This window comes from Hipposideros armiger, unplaced genomic scaffold (assembly GCF_001890085.2).
Source record: "Hipposideros armiger isolate ML-2016 unplaced genomic scaffold, ASM189008v1 scaffold_691, whole genome shotgun sequence".
In the NCBI taxonomy this organism is placed as follows: domain Eukaryota; kingdom Metazoa; phylum Chordata; class Mammalia; order Chiroptera; family Hipposideridae; genus Hipposideros; species Hipposideros armiger.
The window spans coordinates 383226-405589 of record NW_017732041.1 but is presented as its reverse complement, the minus strand read 5'-3'; the positions used below and the strand labels follow the sequence as shown (position 1 = coordinate 405589).

The 22364-nt window shown below is 34.7% G+C and overlaps 1 protein-coding gene across 3 annotated transcripts in view; it reads right to left on the bottom strand.

Moving 5' to 3' along the window:
- Nucleotides 1–22364, bottom strand: part of SYT1 (synaptotagmin 1) — a 550863-nt gene that overhangs the window by 426951 nt on the left and 101548 nt on the right. For all 3 annotated transcript variants that reach the window (XM_019626840.1, XM_019626838.1, XM_019626837.1), the window contains exon 2: nt 15494–15614. The gene's annotated coding sequence lies outside the window, so the exon portion shown is untranslated. The remainder of the gene's footprint in view (nt 1–15493; nt 15615–22364) is intronic.

The following is a 22364-nucleotide window of genomic DNA, read 5'->3' as shown; positions in this document are numbered from 1 at the left end:
AATATCAATATAGTATAGCCTTTAGTCAAGGGGAAAGGTGTTTTTGTGAGGTTCTCTTATAAAACTCTGGAATCAGCCTTCCCCTAGGTGAAAATCAGTGCTTAGTAACATTTCCCTAAGCCAAAATCATGGCTGTACAGGTGATCAAAGGATTCTCTCGAGAGCAGCTGGACTTTGAGATGAAACAGGGATATTACATTCATTGAAAATTACTATTAATGCCTATTTTTTATATGTCACCAAATGCACTGAGGCATTGAAACATTCAAGTTATAGCAAAAGCTGATGGGGATCTTTCTATTTTCTTAAAATAAATGACATGAAGGTGGAAAGAAAAAAGTAAAATTATACCCATAATTATATTTGTAGCCCTTTCTGTAACAATAATGGATGGAGGCAGACCTGGATTATTAGAGAAACTGACATGAAAAACAGTAAGTTCAGCTCAGAAACTTCAGGCAAGTTTTTGACTCTGAAAGTATATAATGTTACACAGTAAAATAAATCTGTCTAAATGAAAGGATGTCATTGTCAATGTAAATTAAGACTGAACCCAAATTACAACACAGCTCATTCAAACAGCAGTTAGTTTGTGGATTAGTTACATGTTTGGGGCTACTTTTTACTTCATTTCTTTTTTTCCTTCTGGTGAACTTCGGCAGCAACTAAAATTTGCCCAGAGTCAAAGGTGAAGGGTAAAACCCTCCATTAGTCTTTCCCAGCCTAATCTGCTTTGTAGAACCAACAGATGTAGATATTTAATAGAAATTAATCTCTTTCTGTCATTCAGTCTTACAATGCTTCATTCTAATACTGGTTACACTGATGCTCTCAGATATGCTGGAGAAAATGCAGCTGTAATACAATTTCTTCGCTGCTAGAAACGAAAGCTCTTGAGATCGCTCTTGCTTACATAGCTGCTTCAGGTGATTACATCTTTACACAGATGTTAATTACTCTCAGGAGAAAGCTGCCCAAATTGTCAGGTGAGCAGAATAATCTTGCAGTGGATAGAAAGAGTGACTTAACGGCTATTAGGGATATTGTTTCTCACCCTTTTTGAGACCTGAAATCCACTCTGATGAATTTAAGGCAGATGGCAAGAACTTTATAAATAGTAGACAGCTAGCTCATCACCAGGATGGGTTACTGAAGGTGGATATATGAGTAGGCATTAGCTTTTAGCCTATTCCGAAGTTTGTGCTTCAGTGAGATAGGAGACACACAGCTATACCTGGGAATTCTTGTTAAAACCTCCATCAGTGGTTCTCAGACTTCACTGTGCATTAGACTCCCTCTGGGAGAGTTGAAAATATTAATGCTCAGGCTTCAGTTCGGATCCATCAAATCAGAATCCCAGGGGACAGAACTCAGGCATTCGTATTTTTGAAAGCATGCAGGCGATTCCAATGTGTGGCCAAGGCTGAGAACCACTGGCTTAGTCACTTTGCTCTGCTGTACTCAGTGTATAGTCTGGGGATCTTCAGTGCAACAATTGCAGGTGGGATGGTCAGTCTGAAGAAATAGTCTGAAGGAAACAGAAGCCCTGCAGCACTGGATATGGATGGTTGGAAGTGTTAGTTTCAAAAATGTCAACTTCAAAACAGGATTCCTCCATACTAAAAACACAAAAAAATGATACAACTTCTAAAGTAAACGTGAATGAGCTAGACATTGCAACAAACAGGGCCATTCAGTAGATATCTTATAAAGGGACAAATGACATAAACATTATTCCCTCCTCAAAAATAAAGGAACAATAACATATGAAGAACTGTAATCTTTTATTGATCACAAATGGTGTAATTAAAATGGTAAAGACTTACTTTGGTGCTCTGTCGATGCTTCAAGACACAGGGAGACTTTAGGTGGTTAAATTCTTGCAGTAGATCATCAATATTAAAGATTGGGGAACAATAGGAAAGACTACATTACCCTGAGAGGTTGATTGTAGAGAGCATTTACTCGGGAGGAAATAGCTTAACATAAATGAGCACAGTCTGTTTAGTTTGAAAGCTTTTCTTTCTAGAGCTGGATGTTATGGATGTGCAACAGCTCTTAGAAAAACAAAAGTGGGTCCCAGTGGAATAGTTGAATTTCTGACTGGGCATCCACATCAGTAAGCAATATGTAAAACAGCATTACAGGACCTAATGTCAAAAGCTTCAACTATTCAAGGATGGCTGATTTGATGCATCAACCTGATTTCATCAAGAATGTGGAAAATGATTATTCTGAAGGGAAAATACCAAATTCACAGAAAATAAAAATACAGGTATTTGAACATTACTGTCCTTCATTGCAAGATATACTATGCCCAAAAGTTTATGCGGCTCAGTCAATATTTTGAGCACATCTGTTTGTTCTGATAAGGAATATAGTTTTCCTACGATTATGTGTTCTTTCATAGATTGGGGTTCAGGATAATTTAACCTGACAGTTTCATAATCTGTTTTAGAAAATAGAGAAATATAATACAGGCGTTAAGTCATTAGATACAGTGCTATAAGAATGGATGAGCTGTGGGTTGATGCACAAGGATTTTACTTGCATTAAGTAGCCATTTTGTTGCTCACAAAAAATGTCAGAGAACAAACATCAAAGTGTGTAGAGGAAAGGCATAGAAGTTTCTCTGCAGTAGTCTTAGCATATGAATTTTGAGGAAAGACGCCTAAAAGCAGTTCTTAAACCAATTAACGATATAGTAACCTATTTGATTTTTTCCCACAAACATCCAACTGAGTGGGCATTGTGAGTTTCTATATATCACTTGCACATGAACATAAAGTAACTTAGCTACTTAATTCAATAACATTGGTAAGAAATATATTTTATAGTGCAACTAAGTACACGCGGTGCAAATATAGAACTAAAATAAAGTTCCACAAAGCAATACTAATCCTCATTGCATCTGAGATAACATGTTCTTTTCATTTCATTCTATTCTATTGCATTTTAAATTGCTAGTCACAAACCACTATTTGATTCTATAACCCACTTACAGGTAACTATCCATTGTTTAACAAGCGCTATTTTAAGTTATATCTTAATGGAACCGCATGCCATTAATAAATTAGAAGGCAGAATAGTTTGGAAAACCGCATCTACCTTCACTTCTTGTCTTTGAGATGATGTTGGAAGGATCCCTTTAAATTATTGCGTATAAATGACAATATACAGGGGAGGTCAATCACCATGCTGGAAGAGATAGGACTCAGGTCCAGGCTTAACCAGGTCTAAAACTCTTGAGTATTCCATTTTCCAGTGACTTTCAGGTGATTTTTGTTGTATGTGGCTCTCAGGGTATAGGTAAAGAAGGAGTTATTCCTTTATTTTCCCTATGAATTAATCTTCCTGACTACCAGGGTGACTTTGACTTGGGGAAAGTGCAATGGTATGAGCAGACAATGACCTTGGTGAATAGCTTGATCCTCAGACTTCCCAGGGCCCCCCATGTACATTCTGTGGCCCCAGAATAAAGGTTCTAGGAAATAAGGGCTCTTCATGTAATGATCCTCACTACAAAATTATCAGCTTTTTTCTCAAATAGTAATCCACACAAACCGAATATAGAACCAAATTATCTTGGCACAAACATACTTATCCACAAAACAATTCAGCATGATTTTATAAAATCTATAAATAGATTCAGTGCTTACATACAACTATTAATTTTATAAATAGCACCAAAAATGATGAGATCAAGAAACTTGTTAATCTCAGAAAGAGTTCATAGAAAGGGCAAGGCTGAATGTCTTAGTTTTTCTAATCACATTTGAAAATCAACACTATTCCTTTAGAATTTTCTTGGATGGAAATATCTGATTTATGGTTTTAAATAAGCGATGACAAAAATCTTCTTTTATATAAAATAATAATGACTAATCTTCCCTTCTTTTAATTACAAATCAAATTTTACTTTCATCTATGAAATCTAAAGAAAACAAAATTAATTATATTGGGGTCCACAATTTTTGAACATCTATATCAATTAACTGTAATGTTTTTGACAATGGTTATGAGCCAAAGAGACTTGATACTCTAGTATAGATTTTATAAGAAAAAAGAAAACAGGCTAATACAGAATATTAAGGATTTGAATTAGATATAAGGAAGAGTTTCTATAAAATGTTATGTTTCCCTTTTTAGTAGGCCTTTTCAAATTACAACGCTGCCTAGAATCAGGCAAGAACTGCATAACTTCTTACAATTTCTTTAATATTGTGTTTTCCCTCAAATATGCCTTTAATTTTGATAAGGTTTAAGAGATACTGAAATGGAGTAAATGGAGTTAAAACCAAAACGGAGTAATGAGCAAAATCTCTAATTTTCATGTCATTTCTATTCATAAATTGTTAGGTAAGAACAAGAGTGCTGCTGTTCTACAGTAAAAAAGAGTAATAAAATACAACGGGCCACATTCGTGAGATTATTGTACCTGAGACATAAAATAAAGATTCTTATAAGACCACTTCAGCTTGTTTTGTTTCAACAATTGTTTCCTTCATATATTTGTCAATGAAGTGCTGTCACTTGTCGTTGGTGTTTATCTTTGATACCAGAGACATACACACCATATTCCCCCAATATGGATACAGAAGTAGAGTGGATGCTTGAATAACTAGTACATGTGGCTTTTACTTTGTATTTTCCTTTTATTATTACATTTTCAGAATCAAAAGCAGATAAACTCTTACACCAGCCACTGTTATCAACATCAAGGAGACACACACAAAAGCTATGTGAACTAAATGAAATTTGACATGTCAATAGGAGGCAGACTGTAGTAGGAAAGTACCAGATAATTAAATTTAAGAAAGAAGCTAAATTTTGGACTTCTCACAATAGAGTGTGATATGGCAGACACAGATAAGAGTTTGTACTTTAAAAAAACCATATGCAGATATCAATTCACATTGTTTTTTCTATAATAGAACAAAGTAGATGAATGAAAGGATAGTATAAACCAGATTGTCATGATTTAAATGCCAACGGAGTACAAGGATTAGTTTTTAAAATGAGGGGAAAATGCAATAATAGGAGAGCTGTGGCAAATATATTTTATCACCTTGCTTATTTGCTTATCTTCTCATCAGAGATTATGACCTTTTTGAGGACAAAGGCCTTTGCCTTTTATTTGCTTCTGCTACAGTACTTGGCATATGGGATATTCTCAGCAAACAAATGAACAGTTAATACCTGTGAACCCTACTCTCAGAGATTGCCAGTGAAGGGTAACATTCATAGGCCACCTCACACATTCCCATACACAAGCTCAAGTTCAAATACTATCCAATGACTCCTCTGCTTAAGGTGTACAAACTCAGAAACTTATTTGCTGGAATTCAGTTTCTTCCATGCTCCGATGAATTTTCTAAGCTGTCCTATTATTTCTGATTGTCCCGTTTCCGATTCTTTAACAGGTCCATCTACCTACCCCTACCCTCCCACCCTCACCCCAGGCTGATTTAATCTCTCCCTTTCTTACTGACTTCATTAACTTTCCAGCATAGTCCCTGAATCAGATATGTTTACATCTGAACTCTCCTTTTTCTTTCTCTGAAATCTTTCTCTCTCTGGGTCTCATTTATCCTAGGCCCTTCCAAGTCCCCTTTTCTGTTTATTTCACCTCACACACTGCCTTCCGTCTCCAGGTAGACTGTGGAACACTCAAATGTGTTGATCACATTTTATTCCTCTGAACAATTCTAATATCCAATTCAGTTCCTATCACTTAGCAAATGTATCTCAAATAACTTAATCCCTCCTTCCTTAGAAGGGGCAATAGGCAGATGATGTATATATTGTACAATTGTAATTATTTTGAGAAAGGGTATTGGCGTTAGTAAATAAGAAATCAATGCTTTGTAGACAGGCCAACTGAGATACAAATTAAGATAATTCTTGTGATATTAGCTACATTTCCTGTCCAGATTCCAACTCATATCCTTTAGACCCATAAGCCCAGAAATATAAGTATATTTTTCACAAGAAAGATTATTTGTATCTTGCCTCACAGGCAAATGATTAATTTCAAAGTTATAAAAACATAGTATGAAACTGTAGCTCATTGTCATATCATTCAATTTTTAATTAAGGGGCAGTGGAGGTTAAAGGCCAATGAGTATAAAAATATATGTGCACATAAAATCATTATAACCATAAGAAAAAGTTTCATGGTTGGCTCGGCTTGTGTTCAGTGCCCAGCCTTAGACCAACTACTATGGCAAGGAAAGCAGTCATGTACTTTTATCATTCTGTATTTCTAAGTAGAAAATGTGGATTAAAAGGGAAAAAAAATCTCTACAAGAAAAAAGGACAGCTAAGTCTAAAATAGTGAGATGGGAATGATTTCTACATGTAATTTACTTTCACATTCAGAGAAAAATTCCAAAAAATGTCATTTAAAAAACCAAAAAGGCGCTTACCAAGAATCACATTAATTAATTTCTGTATGTATATATTCTGAAAGATGATATAGATCCGTTATTTTCAAAGTATCCTAATTTACCGAAGAGTAAATGAATATTGACTGAGTATCTACTATATAGCACATGCTGTCATAGGTGCTGGGAGCCCATGGTTTTTGGTATCAATTATCTGCCGAGTTAACCCTGGTACTCTCTAAAGTCAAACTTAATAAATATAGACACAATAAAGAGACATAACAAATGTCTCTAATATTTAAGCAACTTTTAGTAAGGCATTCTTTAATTTGCTGCTAAGAGCATCTTACTTAATAAGCAAACCTTATTTTGACATCTTCATCCCATTCTTTTCCTCTGGGGTCCAGCCTCCTATATCTGCCTATTTGACATCTCTTGAAAGTCCAGTGAGAGTCTTAAACCCACATGTAAAACACAAAACTTGCCTCCTCCTCTCTTACCTATTCCTAGTTGAGTCTTCCTCTTCACAGTAAATGGCTTCACCCAGTTTTCAAGGCAAAACCTAGGATAATTCTAGATTATTTTTTCTCACCTATTCCCCATAACTAATCCATTAAAAGGTCTTATAGGTTCTACTTTCAAAATACGTCTCAACTCTCTTTACTTCCCACCATTATACTGCCAGGAGACTAATCGAAGCTACTAACCTCTGATAGCTTCCTGGCCTGCATTATGGCAATAACTTCCTACTGGTCTCTCTGCCTGTACTTTTGACACCTAAATATATCTTCTCCACAGGAGCTTGAATGAATTTTTGTAGTAGTCCATCATTTTATGCTAGTCCCCTATTGAAAACCATCCAATGGCTTTTCGGTACACTGGGTAGAAAATCCAAACTCCTTACCGTTTTCCATTTACCTCTTCAACTTTATCTCCAACCACACCCCTTTTCTCAGTCTTCACTGGCCTCCTAGTAATTGTGTCTTGTTCTTTCTACCTCTTCTTTTCCATAAGACATTGTTAAGATTCTCTCCTTTATATCATTTAGGGTTTTATATAAAGTAACCTTCTCAATGAAGTCACTCCTGAACAATCTATGTAAATTCACACACCCCCTGCACCCCACCAACGTATACATTAAATTCTCATTTCCTTCTTAGCACATACCACTACGATGTTATATATGGTATTTTTCATGTATATCTTCTTATTGTCTGTTTCCCCAGTAAAATATATGTTCCACAAGGGTAGGGATTTGGCCTATTTTGCTCACTGCTGTATTCCCCAGTGCCAGCTATAGCACATTATACATATTTAAGAGTTATTTGTTGTTTGATTTAGTCAGTGACTGACCAAATGAGGGGTGGTAACAAGTCTGACCTCTTGACCTCATAGAACAGTGTTCAGAAGAGTGAATGTTGGTTGAAAAAAGGAACAGCTGATACTAGCAGGCAGAACATCCTTCTGCAGCACCATCCCCTTTTTCTTGGCATGATAGCTGTTGGGCTATACTCGTGTTGGGAAGTTTTGCATCTATGTTACTGAGAACTATTGGTCTGCAGTTTTCTTTTCTTGTAAAGTCTTTGTCAAGTTGTGGTATTTGGGTAATTCTGGCCTATCAAGTGAGTTAGAAAGTATTCCCTCTGCTTCTATCTTCTGGAAGAGATTGTAAAGGATAGCAGGGACAGGTCATGGATAGTCTTATGGGTTCTAGTAAGTACCTTCTATACTTGTCTGAGGTAAAGATGTATGTAAATTACATAACAAAATGTGAGTAAAACAATAAGCCCACAGTAATTGATCCAGCCTGAAAGTTTGTGTTTCCTGTTTGTATTTATTTGTTTGCTTGCTTATTTATTTATTTAAATAATCTTGAGAGTCTAATGTGATATTCTGGGCATAGCCTATAATTTCCTTTACCTAACATGTGACCTCATGAGCACATCAGCCTCAGAGCCCTCCTTTTATGTGATAGATATATCTTTCTGTCTGGAAAAAAAGTGCTATTTAGAATAAAAATATACTTGATGGATGCCTATTTCATTTGAAGATACAAACTCATTAAAAGAAATGTCTCAGACAGGGTGCCTCCACATTTTCACTGGTCATAATAACACAATGTCTTCCCAGTATTTGTTGAGAAATGCTTTCTGGTGCATAAAGTGGCTCTAAAGACAGTTCCAAAAAAAAACGTGTTAACCAAATATTTTGATCAATGGTAGTATTTCTGAAATCCAAGGTGAACACAGTGAAGGGCAATACTTATTTGGATATAAATTTCAGTACATGAGCTTTTTTTTTTTAAGGGAGTTTTATTATTTCCTAATCATGTTTCATAAAATTTTAGTAGTTTTCCATTCTGCATTGTGACTATTTTTTAATAAGAAATATCTGAAACACTGAGGCAGTTTCCCACCTACATTCAGAGACTGACAATACTGATGGCATTTTTTGGAAAGTAAAAAATATGTATCTAATCCTTCATGTGTATATAGAAAACTACTCATCACAGTCCAAAATTCTATTATAGAGAGACATATAAACAGATATATATTCTGTTTCACGAACTAAATTTTAGTGTCCATGTGGAATAAATGGATTCCACAAGCTAAAAAATGTAGTTTCAGAGAAGGAGTGAAAAGGCTTTTGTAATGTAGAAGAGTAATTTTTCCCCTGTTAGGAGAAATCTGTATTTTAATACATAGAAACAGGAATTGTTAGTATAAGAAACCAAATAACCTTTACTCTATTGATATAATTGTTAATATATTTAGTTTTTACTTTCTGAATAATAAATAATAGGCAAAGGCTATTTTCAGTTACTACCTTAAGTTCACTAAACTGCAAAAATTGTTGTAACCATGAAAGAAATTATTTGTTTTATTGAATAAAGAAGAAAAACTACCAACTAAAAACATTTTTTCAGAAAACGCAATAGATATATTTAAACTGTTATATGTTCTAAGGCATCAGAGACCTAGAAACTAAATGATATATTAGAGATATATAAAAAGAAATTACAATAAATATTTGAAAGCAATATCAATTCAACTTTATGATGAACACAAAGATTACTTTTTATAAAGTCAAGTATATGCACATAAATCATCTTTCCAATTCATCAGAGACATTACTTTTAGTAGAAAAACACAAACTTAGATTTTTTTGTTTGAATGCTCTTACCTACATAGAAGAAACTGGTGGGAAAACACTATCCTGCCCATCTACAACATAATGGAATTATACTCATTGAATGTTGCATTTTAATGTTATTAGTTTATTTTTATGTGATGATGATTTTAAGTAATGACTTAAGAGAAATTATCAAGAATGAATGTCCAATTTCTATAACTCTTACAGGTTAGATTTATCTCTTTTTAAATAATTTATATATTCCTAAAAGTTGCTATGTATTTTTTCTTATCATCTATTTCCTGCTTCATAGTCAGTATCTTCAAATAAATCATTTTACTTCCTATCGCCACAATGATTTTCTTTTTTATATTGACTAGATATATACATATTGTATTGAATTTAGGAGTGACTGGCCCAACATAATCCATACCAAAGTTCCTTTGGCAGACAGGCAGAGCAACGAAGCTCTGATTTATTCTGTTGTGTCCCAGAATAGGGCACTTAGTCACTGGAAAATGTAGTTAAGAAAAATCTCAGGATCAGAAAAGATGTCTTTTGAGGTCTAGGTTGTGGATATTTGATTCCATAACGGCCATAAATACAGCCACCCCTGCATTACTTAGGCCTAGCTATATGGATTAGATTTCTCAGGCAATTCAGCTTTATCTAATATGTAAATTTATGCATTCCTTGTCCTTTCTATTTAAGAAGATGGAAAGCCTTAAAAGAGTTAAAATAAGTGGACCAGATTGACAACAGTCAGAATCAATAAGATTAACATGAAGAGTAGGATCACTGACTAAATAAAACTTGGAGGAAAAAAGGTAGAGAAGAATATATGATGAGAGTTACTGAATGACCAATATTTTAGTGGGTCTAAATAATTGTATATTTGTTCCTCGTTAATAGTTTGCCTTTCTACTAAAATAAAATCTTTATGAGAACAGGGGCCCAGAGGGCTTGGAAGAGTGATTGGCATAGAAGATGCTTAATGATATCACTGTTGAATAAATAAATATGTGAACTCAGGTTTTGTGATGAACAAGGTTTGTTGGGCCAAGGGAGAGGAGGAGACAAAAACATTTTTTTTTTTTTTTTTTTTTTGTGAGCTGAGCCATCCTGCCACCTGTTGGCAGCTCAGGTCAGGCCAGGATTGAACTGGCAACCCTGTTGCTCAGAGCTNCACTGTTGAATAAATAAATATGTGAACTCAGGTTTTGTGATGAACAAGGTTTGTTGGGCCAAGGGAGAGGAGGAGACAAAAACATTTTTTTTTTTTATATATTTGTGTGTGTGTGTGTGTGTGTGTGTGTGTGTGTGAGCTGAGCCGTCCTGCCACCTGTTGGCAGCTCAGGTCAGGCCAGGATTGAACTGGCAACCCTGTTGCTCAGAGCTCACACTCTTGAGCAAGCTCTTAACCAACTGAGCTACTAGGCCAGCCCAAAAACATTTTGACTGGAAGCCCAACTGGAGGGAACTTCAAACAAATTTCTATGTGAAGATAACTGGTGACATAGTGTTGGTGAGGCAATTTTAAAGTATCACTTCAAAGGGGTGGGGGAACAAAAGCATTTGGAAAATTCACATAAAATTGGGTGCTGATATCCTTGCAGTCTTATTAAGGCCAGGTTTTTGAAAGTTGCAAAATAGATGTTGAGATAAGTCAACATAGGCATTGATCATTCCTATCCTAAGACTCACCTTTGAATACTGTCAACACTCCATCTTATCCTTTGCTCTTATTGCTTGAGAATGGAATGGAAAAGAGGAGTGCTTTACATTTAAAAATCCCTTCTAATTACTTTCTTCAGTGGGAAATGAACTGTTTTCCCCCAGTGGAATTTTCAGAGTGAAGAGGGATTTTAGGAACGTACATAATGACTTCTGTTGTGCCTCAAGCTAAATGGTAAGAGATTTTGGAAACTTTTCTTTTAGATATTCTACTTTACTGGAAATTAGACTTGATAAACATGTATTGGTCCCTTTTCCAAGATGGCTTTCTAACTCTCGCTTCTTATACTGCAGATTAGCCTAGTAGTGAGGCTTATATCCAGTCGGGAGATGCTGGGTATTACCAGCTTCTATTTTGAAATTACTAAGTTTTCCTTCAATAGAGAATTTTAGTAATGAGGAAATAGTTCTGTTTGCTTTTCCACCTGTAACATTTGTTCTTCAGATTAAATGGGACCGTGGGGGTGGTGGTGGTGGAGGGGGACTCTGCTTAGGGCTCCAAGACCTTGGAATCCAAACACTAGAGGAGCAATAACAGATATTCCCTTATTTGGGCCTTACTCCCTGAGCTATTCACACTCCTGTTCTTCCCTCCCCAGGCACATATGCTGCTTGTTCTCTCAAACCGTCTAAATTTATTGAACAGAAAATAAAGAGAAATAGTAAAATATAAAATGCTAAAGTTCAAATAGAACAAAACATTCTTTGTGGCCTAGTATCTGGGCTAAAAATAACCAATTTAGCATAGTGCCTAATTACACAGTATGCATTTAATAAATATTTGATAAATTAAAGGAACAACTATATGGCTAATGCAGCAAACTGGTAAACTTGTTATATTGCAATACTTGATGCTGACTTTCTGAAGGACACAGAGGGCAGAATTCTTTAGTGGAGTTTGATAAAGCCTTGAGTGGTAGGTTGAGTAATTCAGAGAAAAAGACTATGAGACTTGCCAGTCCTCTGTCTTCCTTCACACCATTCAATGCTCATTGAATTAGCATTTATGTTCATTGTCTCTGCTTAAACATTTCCTCTATGCACATGCTTTCTGAATGGATGTGTAACTACTCTATGTATCTATTCATTTTACAATAATCGAATACACCTGTTCCCCTGAGTTATAAACATAACCGTAATAAACATCCTCTCTACTTAACAGCTAGTTCAATACTGCTTCCTACCCCTATTTGAGACCATTTTGGGCCTCATGCTCTAGCTCTACCCAGTAGTTCTTCCTTCCATCCGCCTTTCCTCTGAGGAGGAGAATCCTGATCATGTTATAATCACTTTCTCTGTGTTTTAGAAAAAACTCCTACTTTCTTTTTCAATTTCTAATTTACTTATTCTCAAACTTGCTTCCCTTTAGCAAGTTAGATATTCAAAGTAAACAAAAATTTTTTTTTGTCTAATTGGTTTAATTTTTAGAATCATATTGTATTTTTTTCTACTATTTTTTACTTTAAAGCTTTATTTTCACAAATCGTATGATTTGACTATAATTTTAAAAAATTGAATCTGATCATCTACTATCATTTATGGCATTGTTTCTGTGTGAAAATGTGTTTTGAGTTCTAAATATTTAGCTTATAAGTTAAACTTTTGAAACACAACCCAATTGAAGTTAATGCCTGTATAATAAATACGATCTTTAAAACTAGCTGAAAACCAAGGGTTTTTTTAATTTACAAAAGGGTTTTTATGGATTTTGAAAACAATTTAAGTTATTCCAATCATTTCAGGACATATTTATTTTATAAAAGAAGTGTACCTGACAACCTAAAGATTTTCACCATTTGCCCTTTTTAGACCCTTGTCTCAGTGAAGTTGACCATGTCGAATGCAAGAGTTAATTTTATGCGTCAAACATTCCCTGTAGTTTTCCTACTAGATCTAATGTTGCTTTTTGCTTCCATCCAGTGCCAGAGATAATCACAACATTCTTTTTCTGGTTCAGAAGACAGTACTTTGTTCCCTTTCACTAAAATGTATACTTACTTACATTAGAAGTTGGCAAATAATGTATAACTTGTTTGCACTAAAAATAAGCTATGAGAAAATTCTCTTACTAAAAATGAGATAACATAGAAATATTTATTTATGAATAAATGGAAAATCCTGAGCCCAAAAGGGTTAACTTCTTTGTACCAAGAAATTCTCTTTTGAAAGTTCAACACCCATAGGAGTTGAGTCAATGGAAACCATAACAAAAATACAGGTTGGAATTCTTAAGGAAGTGGCGCTACTTAGATATATCTAATATGGAAAGAATGACTTGTTACTTAGAAAGCTTTGTAAAACTAAAGATTCAAATGTGAAAAATAATAATTAATTGTACAAACTATGAATTTAATACCTTTTACTATTATAGATCATTTATATTATTTGGCAACTTTGGGAAGCTTTTATTTTATTCATTTTATTTTATTTTGGGGGAGAAGCTTTTAAATTAATAGACGTTCATATCCTTGACATCCTTAATATTGAATTTTTAATTTAAAAACATTTAAGACTCACTTGAAAGGGGAAACAAAATAGTCTAAAATCCTTTGTATAGTCATAAGAAATAAAAACATGTAGGAAAAAATAAAAATCCAGATTTAATTGAACTTCAATATTTTTATGCTTGATATCAGTTACATGTCTACAATTTTGTAGTGTTTTCCTCTCAGCTATTTCCTTGCTCTCATATTATAGAGTAGTTGTCCTTAAACTTTGGAGTGCATTGGAATCATCTGATATACTTATTTAAAAAGCTGGTTCTAGTGTCCACTCCCAGTGATTCCGATTCAGTAAGCATGGCATGGAACCCAGGAATAGATATTTTTGTAGGCTGGCTTCGGGCTACGTTTTTGAGGTGTTTCTTAAAATATTTTCTGAATAAAAGAAGAAATTATTACTAGAATGCATCAAAGTAGAATAGAATAAAATGGAAATGTTTTAAAAACTGTATGGCAGAACCACACGGTCAGAACATCAACACATGCCCTTCATTATAAAATGATTGTAAAAACCATTATACATTAGTACAGTGAAAATTATTTCCTGTGAAACTAAAGTACTTTTGATTCTGGGTACATGCATTTTTGGGCTGCTTTGTTTGTTTTTATAATCCATGTAAAGAAATTATGAAAGTTAGAAAAAATGTGTTTCAACAATAGCAACTGTGATCCTATTCTGTAGTATTATATTGCATGAAAAGAGGAGAAGCTTCTAGTACTGAAAGAGTTCACTCTCAAAAGATGAAAAACTTATGATATAACACAAGCCTACTGGACAGATTTATTTAGTAAGTTGATAAATTTATAGGTATGCATAGTTGGTTTATTTGTAATTTTAGCATTGGAGACTGATTGTAGCCAACTTCCTCAGGAAAAAAACTAAGATGCAAATAGTGAACTAAAGTCTTCAAGACAAATTCTAAACTGTAACATTATTTCTCTATACAGTGAGAGTAATGTGAAAAGCGATTCTTTAGAAATCCAAAACTTTAGTAACACTGGACTCCAAATAATGATTAGTGAGATAATTTAATCACCTCCAATTTACTCGATAGAATTATGTTTATGCCTAGTGAAAGTGTGTTGGAAATGACTTAGACCAAAGAAGCAATTTGATTGGTTAATAAGAGTCTATGAATGATAATTGAATTTGATGGCATTCATTAGTTAAGACATTCAAGCAGATACTCTACAACCCTAATTATATACTCTAACAAGTATGGTCACAATGTGATATATGTACTTCGTTGTTGAATTAGGCACATATGAGAGAATAAGACACAGTACGGCGCAAAGAAACATCACCCTGAGACAAATTCTGCCTCCACTCCCGCCCCCTTACCCAATACTTTTGCTAAAATATCATCTGTACAACAGGGCACAAAAGCACAGAGGCAGATGCCATGGCATATTCTTTTAGAATGCAAGGCTGCTCAAGATCATCTACAGATAATGAACCATGACAACTTTGGATATGATGAAGTATCAAATGAGAGTAGGATAAAGCAAAACATGTGATGTAAACCACCAGGGCCCCATCAACTAAACTAGGGCTTCAAGGGCATTAACATTAGTAATCATTTCAAAAGATATGACAAATACTAATATTTTCTTTCATATAAAAACATTTTTTAAGGGAAGTGATACAGACCTCTAATCTTCTGTACAAATGCTTCCCCCGCCCCACGTATCACAAGATCATGTTTGGGGAGGGAAAAAGTTTCTGTTTTTCCCAAATACCTTAATCAGACTGTGGCAGTGCAATTTCCAGGAATGAAGCGATAGGCAAATGAACAGTCTTCCGAGATGAATCCAGGCGTTTGTCACTCAAGTTCTTGCTCGTTCTTGTTTTCGTTTTCCCCTGAGGGAAAAAATAAAAGAAATAATCCGTCAAAATGCTGGCCTGCGACTCTGCACTTGCCTCTGCTAGTATCTGGGCACATAGCGCTCTGCTTATGCAGCCCATTCATTATTCACATCCTGTCCCAGCTTCCTCAATTCCTGGTTGCGCTAGGTGCTCCAGGCTAAGGACCGATGCGTGTGAATCATGCTGACATCAAGAAAAATCTAGAAGAATAAACGTTTCAAAAAAACTGAATTTTTCACATGTCTTCTGACATATCCTGTTCAATGGCATTGGTCTATTGAGGAGAAAAAGCATGCGCTGCCGCTGAAGGTACCCCAGTGGAATTGCCCTCCACAGGGAATTATCCAGAAGCAATTCACACTTTGTTTTGCTAACAAGACTCCTTGTTAGGATACTGAAGTGCTATCCTTCTCTAGCAATGTTCTCCCACTGTTTAGAATTATTGAAAAGCTAACTGAGTCTATTTTGATTTGTGAATCTCTTTGTAAGCAACAGCAGCTGCCACAGTGCTAATAAAAAGGAATGGCATTGCTATTTATGCAGGAAGGACATTGAAATATTGCACATACAAAAGCACCTGAGCTGCGGAGGCTCTCTATCAAATATTTTAATAGTTCCCTTCCTGCCTCGCTTCTTTTGTGCTTGCCTCCTTCCCTCTCTCCTTTCTTTTCCACTCTTTTTTTCCCTTCTTCCTTTTAGTATTTGCTTCCTTTAATGCATTTCTGATTGCATATATCTATTCTTTGATAGAGAGCAAACTGCTCTCTTATATATGAGGTTTTTAAATAATGATTTTAGAATATCAAATCTCAAAACTCTGAGTGAAAAGATGTGATTCTTTCACAAATGGTGAAGTACAAGGAGGGAGATTTGAGTTGTCAGCTGAAATCTTGTACTCCCAATTAAGACTGGGGGCTCTGCCCGCTCCAGTGGCTCTGATACTAATCAGACCAATCCGCCCTCTTTTCAGTTTGGGTTTCAATTCTCTGGAGGAAGCTCACATGGCAACACCCTATTCTTTGAGGATTCAAGTTTTCCCACTACAAGATAAATGAACACAGTCACCTGAAGCTTTCATTATATTTTGAATAGAATTTTATAGTTCTTCTGCCATTATTAAAGAGGACTCTTTGCCAATTAATGGACCAGAATCGTTATGGCATAAACCCATGTAGAAAAATCTTCTGAGGGTTTACTAGGTTTGGAAAAACCCTAGTTGTTGGTTTTTTAAAGGCTCCTGGGTTCCATTTTGCCTGGCTGAGATAGATAAGAGACGGTTTACTTCAGCTCAGGCTGTTTCCATTATAAATATTTATTATCTGTGATTCATTTGATGGATGTTAACTGAGTATCTATATGGATCTTTTTTGGGGAGTGAACAGATCTTGGGGATAAAAAAGAAAACAAGATAGTTTTTGTGCCTCTGAAAGACTTGGGGAGACTGATATGGAAATAAAATAAGAATATTACTACAAATTGATAAGTACCATAATGGAGATTTAGGATATGCTAGGTGCTGAACAAAGGTCCTTCTCCTCCTTAAGGAGAATTCTAATTTCTCATTTTGAAAGAAGTAGGAAACATCACCAAGGCTGTGTGCTTGTATGTGTATGTGTGTGTCCTTTCGAGTATTGGGCATGAGGTGATCAAACAAAGTCCTGAAATTATTTAATGGTTTACACAATTGTGGCTTTTCACAATTGGATCTTTCTTTCAATGATGATTCGAAGCATGAAGAGCCTTTTCCCGCCAGAAAGTATTTAAAAACCTTTTCCCTATGGCTATAGGTCCCAGAAAGTATTTGATTACTCAGAAAGCACAGCCAACCGGAGTCATTTTCTACATGTCTGAGAGAGTACATGAGTTAGAAATATACTCCCATTCTGGAAGCCAAACAGCAAAGATTAAAAACCATCTGTCATTGGGATTATGAGCCTACAAGCAAGCAGCAGACTTCCAGCAGAGTCTGGGGCAGGAACAGTGCATAACACAGATTTACAAACACAAGATTTAACTAGACTCATTTGCTCAGTCACATGGTTTAAAGGATATTATCAGCTCCTACCAGAAGCCACTTTGCCCAATGTGTTGCATAAAGCCATGTTTTGTAAACTGAAGACATTTTGATGGAAATTCGTTGTTTTTCTCACAAATAATTTTCTAAATACCTATTTTGTTTCAGGCAGGGTCCAAGACACTGCAAGTTCATTGGCAAAAGAAGGAAACAGCTGCCTCAGCGCCCCCTCACTTCACCCCAAGGAGCTTGCATAGAGAGAGATAGATGATAAATACACACACACAAAGACATATGTAATTACATAATTTAAATTGTAATAAGTTCCCAAAAGGACAGATAAAAATGCTAGGAAAGTGAAAGCAGGGGGCCTCATCTAGAATTGGCTTCCATGTAGAAATTACATTTAGGAATTAGCTGGATGTGGAGGTGTGTTGGGGGTGGGTGTGAGTAAAGGGGTAGATTCAAGGTGGAACAGTATGTGTGTGAAATCCCGGGGCAGGATGCATGTTTTATGTTTGAGAAACAACAAAAACAAAAGGTCAATGTGGTTGTAATATAGTGAGTATGGAGAAACAGGGAGCATGTCACGGCTGGAGGCAGAACTGGGTTAACCTCTGCTGAAGGCTCTGGGTGAGGAAGCCATGGGAGACCACTGAAGGGTCCAATCCCTTTAGTTGTTCTTTGAATAATGGATTGGGGTTGGGGGGGTGGGAGGGGTGTGGAGACATTTACCAGGATTAAATTAAAAAAATTCTTTTACCTATTCTCAGGAGTAAAATTTATCATATTGATTTAAAAATTAATTTTCTGGCTCCTTGATGTTTAGATTTATTTTTTAACTTATAATGAAAGCTGTATTTTCCTTCATCATACTTATCATTATTCTACATATATACTTGTTTGATTGTTCTTCTCCCCACCACCACCTCTTCAAAAATCTATAAGAGCTAGAGTTTTTTCCAGTTTGCCTCACTGATGCATATCTAGGACCGAGAACATCATTTGGCACATAATGGTATCAACCCAACAAATACATCTTGAATGTATAAGTGAGTGGATAATTTAGAAAATTGTCTCCTAGGTGCTAGCAATCATTTAGTGTTATTCTTCCCCCTAAGTTACTTTCATGCGAGGTCAGTGTTGCATGGTAAAGAATAGCATATTAGATTAATAAAATGTGCTCCTGGTGATTCATCATTAAAAACAGTATATAGAGTTGTAGCTTATGGAAAAGGCATAAAAAAACCCATTTGGGCAAAGCAAATGTATGAAAAATAAAAGATGAAAGCAAAATACATTTTGTCTTAACATACTTCTCTTAGGCTTTAGGCTCAATTATTATAGAATAAGATCCAATCATTTTTCAGCAAATTCTCTTGATATTTTTATAAACTCTAGATCCTTTAGTTATTATCAATTTAGAGATGGATACAGATACAGGGCACTCTGATACCCATTATTTGACAGGGAATGTATAGGAATATATCAATTCCAAATGTATGTACTTCTAATTTTGTAATATTAAAAGATTATAGTTTTATGGTATGTATGTAAATTTATAAAGCTTATAGACCAATAATAGCCAATAAGTTAGAAATTTTAATATACTGTTTCCACAGAGTAAGATGTTTCTAATTTACCAATTATTTTCTTCCACTGAACAAATGTACTATAAATTTTATTGGGTTATATATAAATTATTTTAATATGTCAAACAGCTTAAATAATCTAGAGGAATGTGCTAAAAATTGCCAAAGTTTATTTGCTTATGATGCACTTAATTTTGACTTATATATGTTCATTTTATTTATGATATAATTTTTAAAAGGATAATTTGAGTATTGCTCAAATACGGAAAATTACTTTTATAGTAGTCAATGTAGGTTAAAAGATTTAGTAGACCTTGGTAAAGAAAATATAAATTGTTAGTTTATGATGAATTACCTCAGGTTTTTTACCTTATGTGTAAGCAAATCAGATGATATAGCAGCAAATTAACCAAGACATGAATATTTGAAGAATAATTACATTAGAATATTCCTTTTGCCAAGATGCCCTAGAGCAGTGGGTCTCAACCTTCCTAATGCCACGACCCTTTAATACAGTTCCTCATGTTGAGGTGACCTCCAACCATAAAATTATTTTCGTTGCTACTCTATAACTATAATTTTGCTACTGTTATGAATCGTAATGTAAATATCTGATATGCAGGATGTATTTTCATTGTTACAAATTGAACATAATTAAAGCATAGTGATTAATCACAAAAACAATATGTAATTATATATTGTGAAATATTTATTTCTAATTACAAATAAATGAAATTTTGTCTTGAAGCATGGAGATGGATAGAGGAGTGGTGTCTCGGTTCCTAAGACCATCAAAAATATGTGTTTTCCGATGGTCTTAGACGACCCCTGTGAAAGGGTCCTTCGACCCCCAAAGGGGTCGCGACCCACAGGCTGAGAACCACTGCCCTAGAGGATATTTGCATAAGAGCAATCTTCTTTGCAATGGGCAAAGACAAAAAAGGGAGAGAAAGTAGTAGAGCTAGGCTTTTACTTATATCATTCAAAATTTTTTTTCCCAGTTAGAAGAATAATTTAGGATAAAATGTTTGCAAATTGTATTAGAAGCACAGAATGCAAAACTAGTTCAGGAATTATCTAGTTGTTGGTTTCATTACCTATTGGTGGGCACTATAGCTCCAAGAAATCTGCATACCCCCTGACATATTAGGTAAGATAGTAGGCATTTATGTATTTGTGCATTTCCACAAAGAGTCAATGATTCCCCTCCTTGATAAAATGTTGAGAAATGAAATTTCACTTGCCCAAGTTCTCACATTATATCTTTTGATTCTCAGAGATCCAGTGAGTGAAAAGTGCCATTTTCATCATAGACTTTATATTTCCCATATGCATGATCCAAGTCAAACCAACATAGCACTTTACTTCTAAGAATACATTAGAATAGCATAAAATACTCAGAAAATCAAGTTGTTGCTTTATTGTTAACATTAAGATTTTTTTTTCTTTCTTTTTTTTGGAGGGGGGAATTTTTTTAAAACAAAAATGTCAGGGAGAAATCCTTTGCCAAAATTAGTCTATGTGAGATGAAAGATAAAAGGAATTTTATCTAATTTTTCTTTGTGAATTGATCAGACAAAGTGAGTTTGAAGAGCTTGGCTCTCTTGTCTAATTTAATCCACAAAACAATGCATCTAGTTTCATCTTTTTGTATTTCTAGAATCTCAACATAGAATACACTGTGAATTTTAACAGCCTGTTTCTGTTCAAATGATTGCTTTCAGTTTCTCTATTCCTTTGTGAGGACAAATGAATATATTTCTTTTTTCTTTTGTAAATTTATTTTCAAGTTTGTTTTTAAATTATTCAACATAGGTTTGGATTTCTTTTTAGGATAAATTTAGTTATGAAAGAAATCTAGGGTAGAGATTTCCAAAAACTAGCCACCATGCGCATGATCTACTGACCATTGTTAGTGGTATATTAATTACTAGACAACAAATAAGAGCAACACTAATAACAGTAGTCTACTATGGGAATTTAGGGGCACTCTGACCTGAAGTCCAGGTAAAAATCTTTGGGAGAATAGATGTAGGAAAAAGCACACAAGCCTGAAAGCACACACACACACACACACACACACACACACACACACACACACACACGTGCGTGGCAGCGCACACACGTGCACAAGCTACAGGAAACTAAAGCCAAAGTAATTAATTTCATGGCACTCAGTTACAGCCTCAATTTAGCAATAATTCTTGGATTGAATAAACGAAGACGTTAAAAATTTCCTCTGCACAGCAATCAGTGGATTCAGTTCCAGACAGCTTTCTTACATGCATGAGTGAAGCAGAGAACTGGCAATAATTTGTGGGTGAGGTTAGAAGTCTCGAGCAGAGATACAAAATGTTAGAACCAACAGAACATTGCCATGTTCTTAGATCTTATTTAGTTGCTTGTTTCAAAATGTCCTCTTTTAATACATTTTTCAATAAAGCATAATTTATGAACATTTATGCTACTTAATAAATTTAAACTTTTAAATAGTTTGGAATAATATTCATATTGTTAAGATTATATATAACATACTTTACTATGAATCTAATTTAAGAAAAAATGAATGGAATCTTGCATGGGAAAACATTTTTGAGTGATATTTACAGTAAAGAACTGAATTGATCTTTCAAAGATGGATTTTTTTTAATTATTATTGGGTTCTATCTTCAGACAGCTTGAGTTCAAATCCAGGTTCCAGCATTTCCTAACTATAACCCTCAATTTCCTCATCTAAAGAAATGAATATAATAATTTTCCAATAGTGCTGCTGTGAAAATTGGATAAATTAATTCAATTAAAATGTTAGCATGTAATAAGCCCCATTGGTTTGGCTATTGTGAATGCTAGTATTATTAATATAATTATTCTTTTTTAATATAAAGTTAACACAAAATCAAACTATAAAACACGACATCCGAGAGGATCCCATTTTTCAGTGCTGAAAGCACACATATAATTATGCTTTATTGGAGTGTATATCACATCATCGTGCTGATTGTTATTTATAATTTTTATTCACATGTCATGTTTCTTATCTTGCCTCTTAGTCTCTTGGGGGCAAACAATATCTTATTAATTCATCTTTCCCTTTCTTTGTCTCCTAACTCTCCTTTTCTCCAGTATATCAACACATAT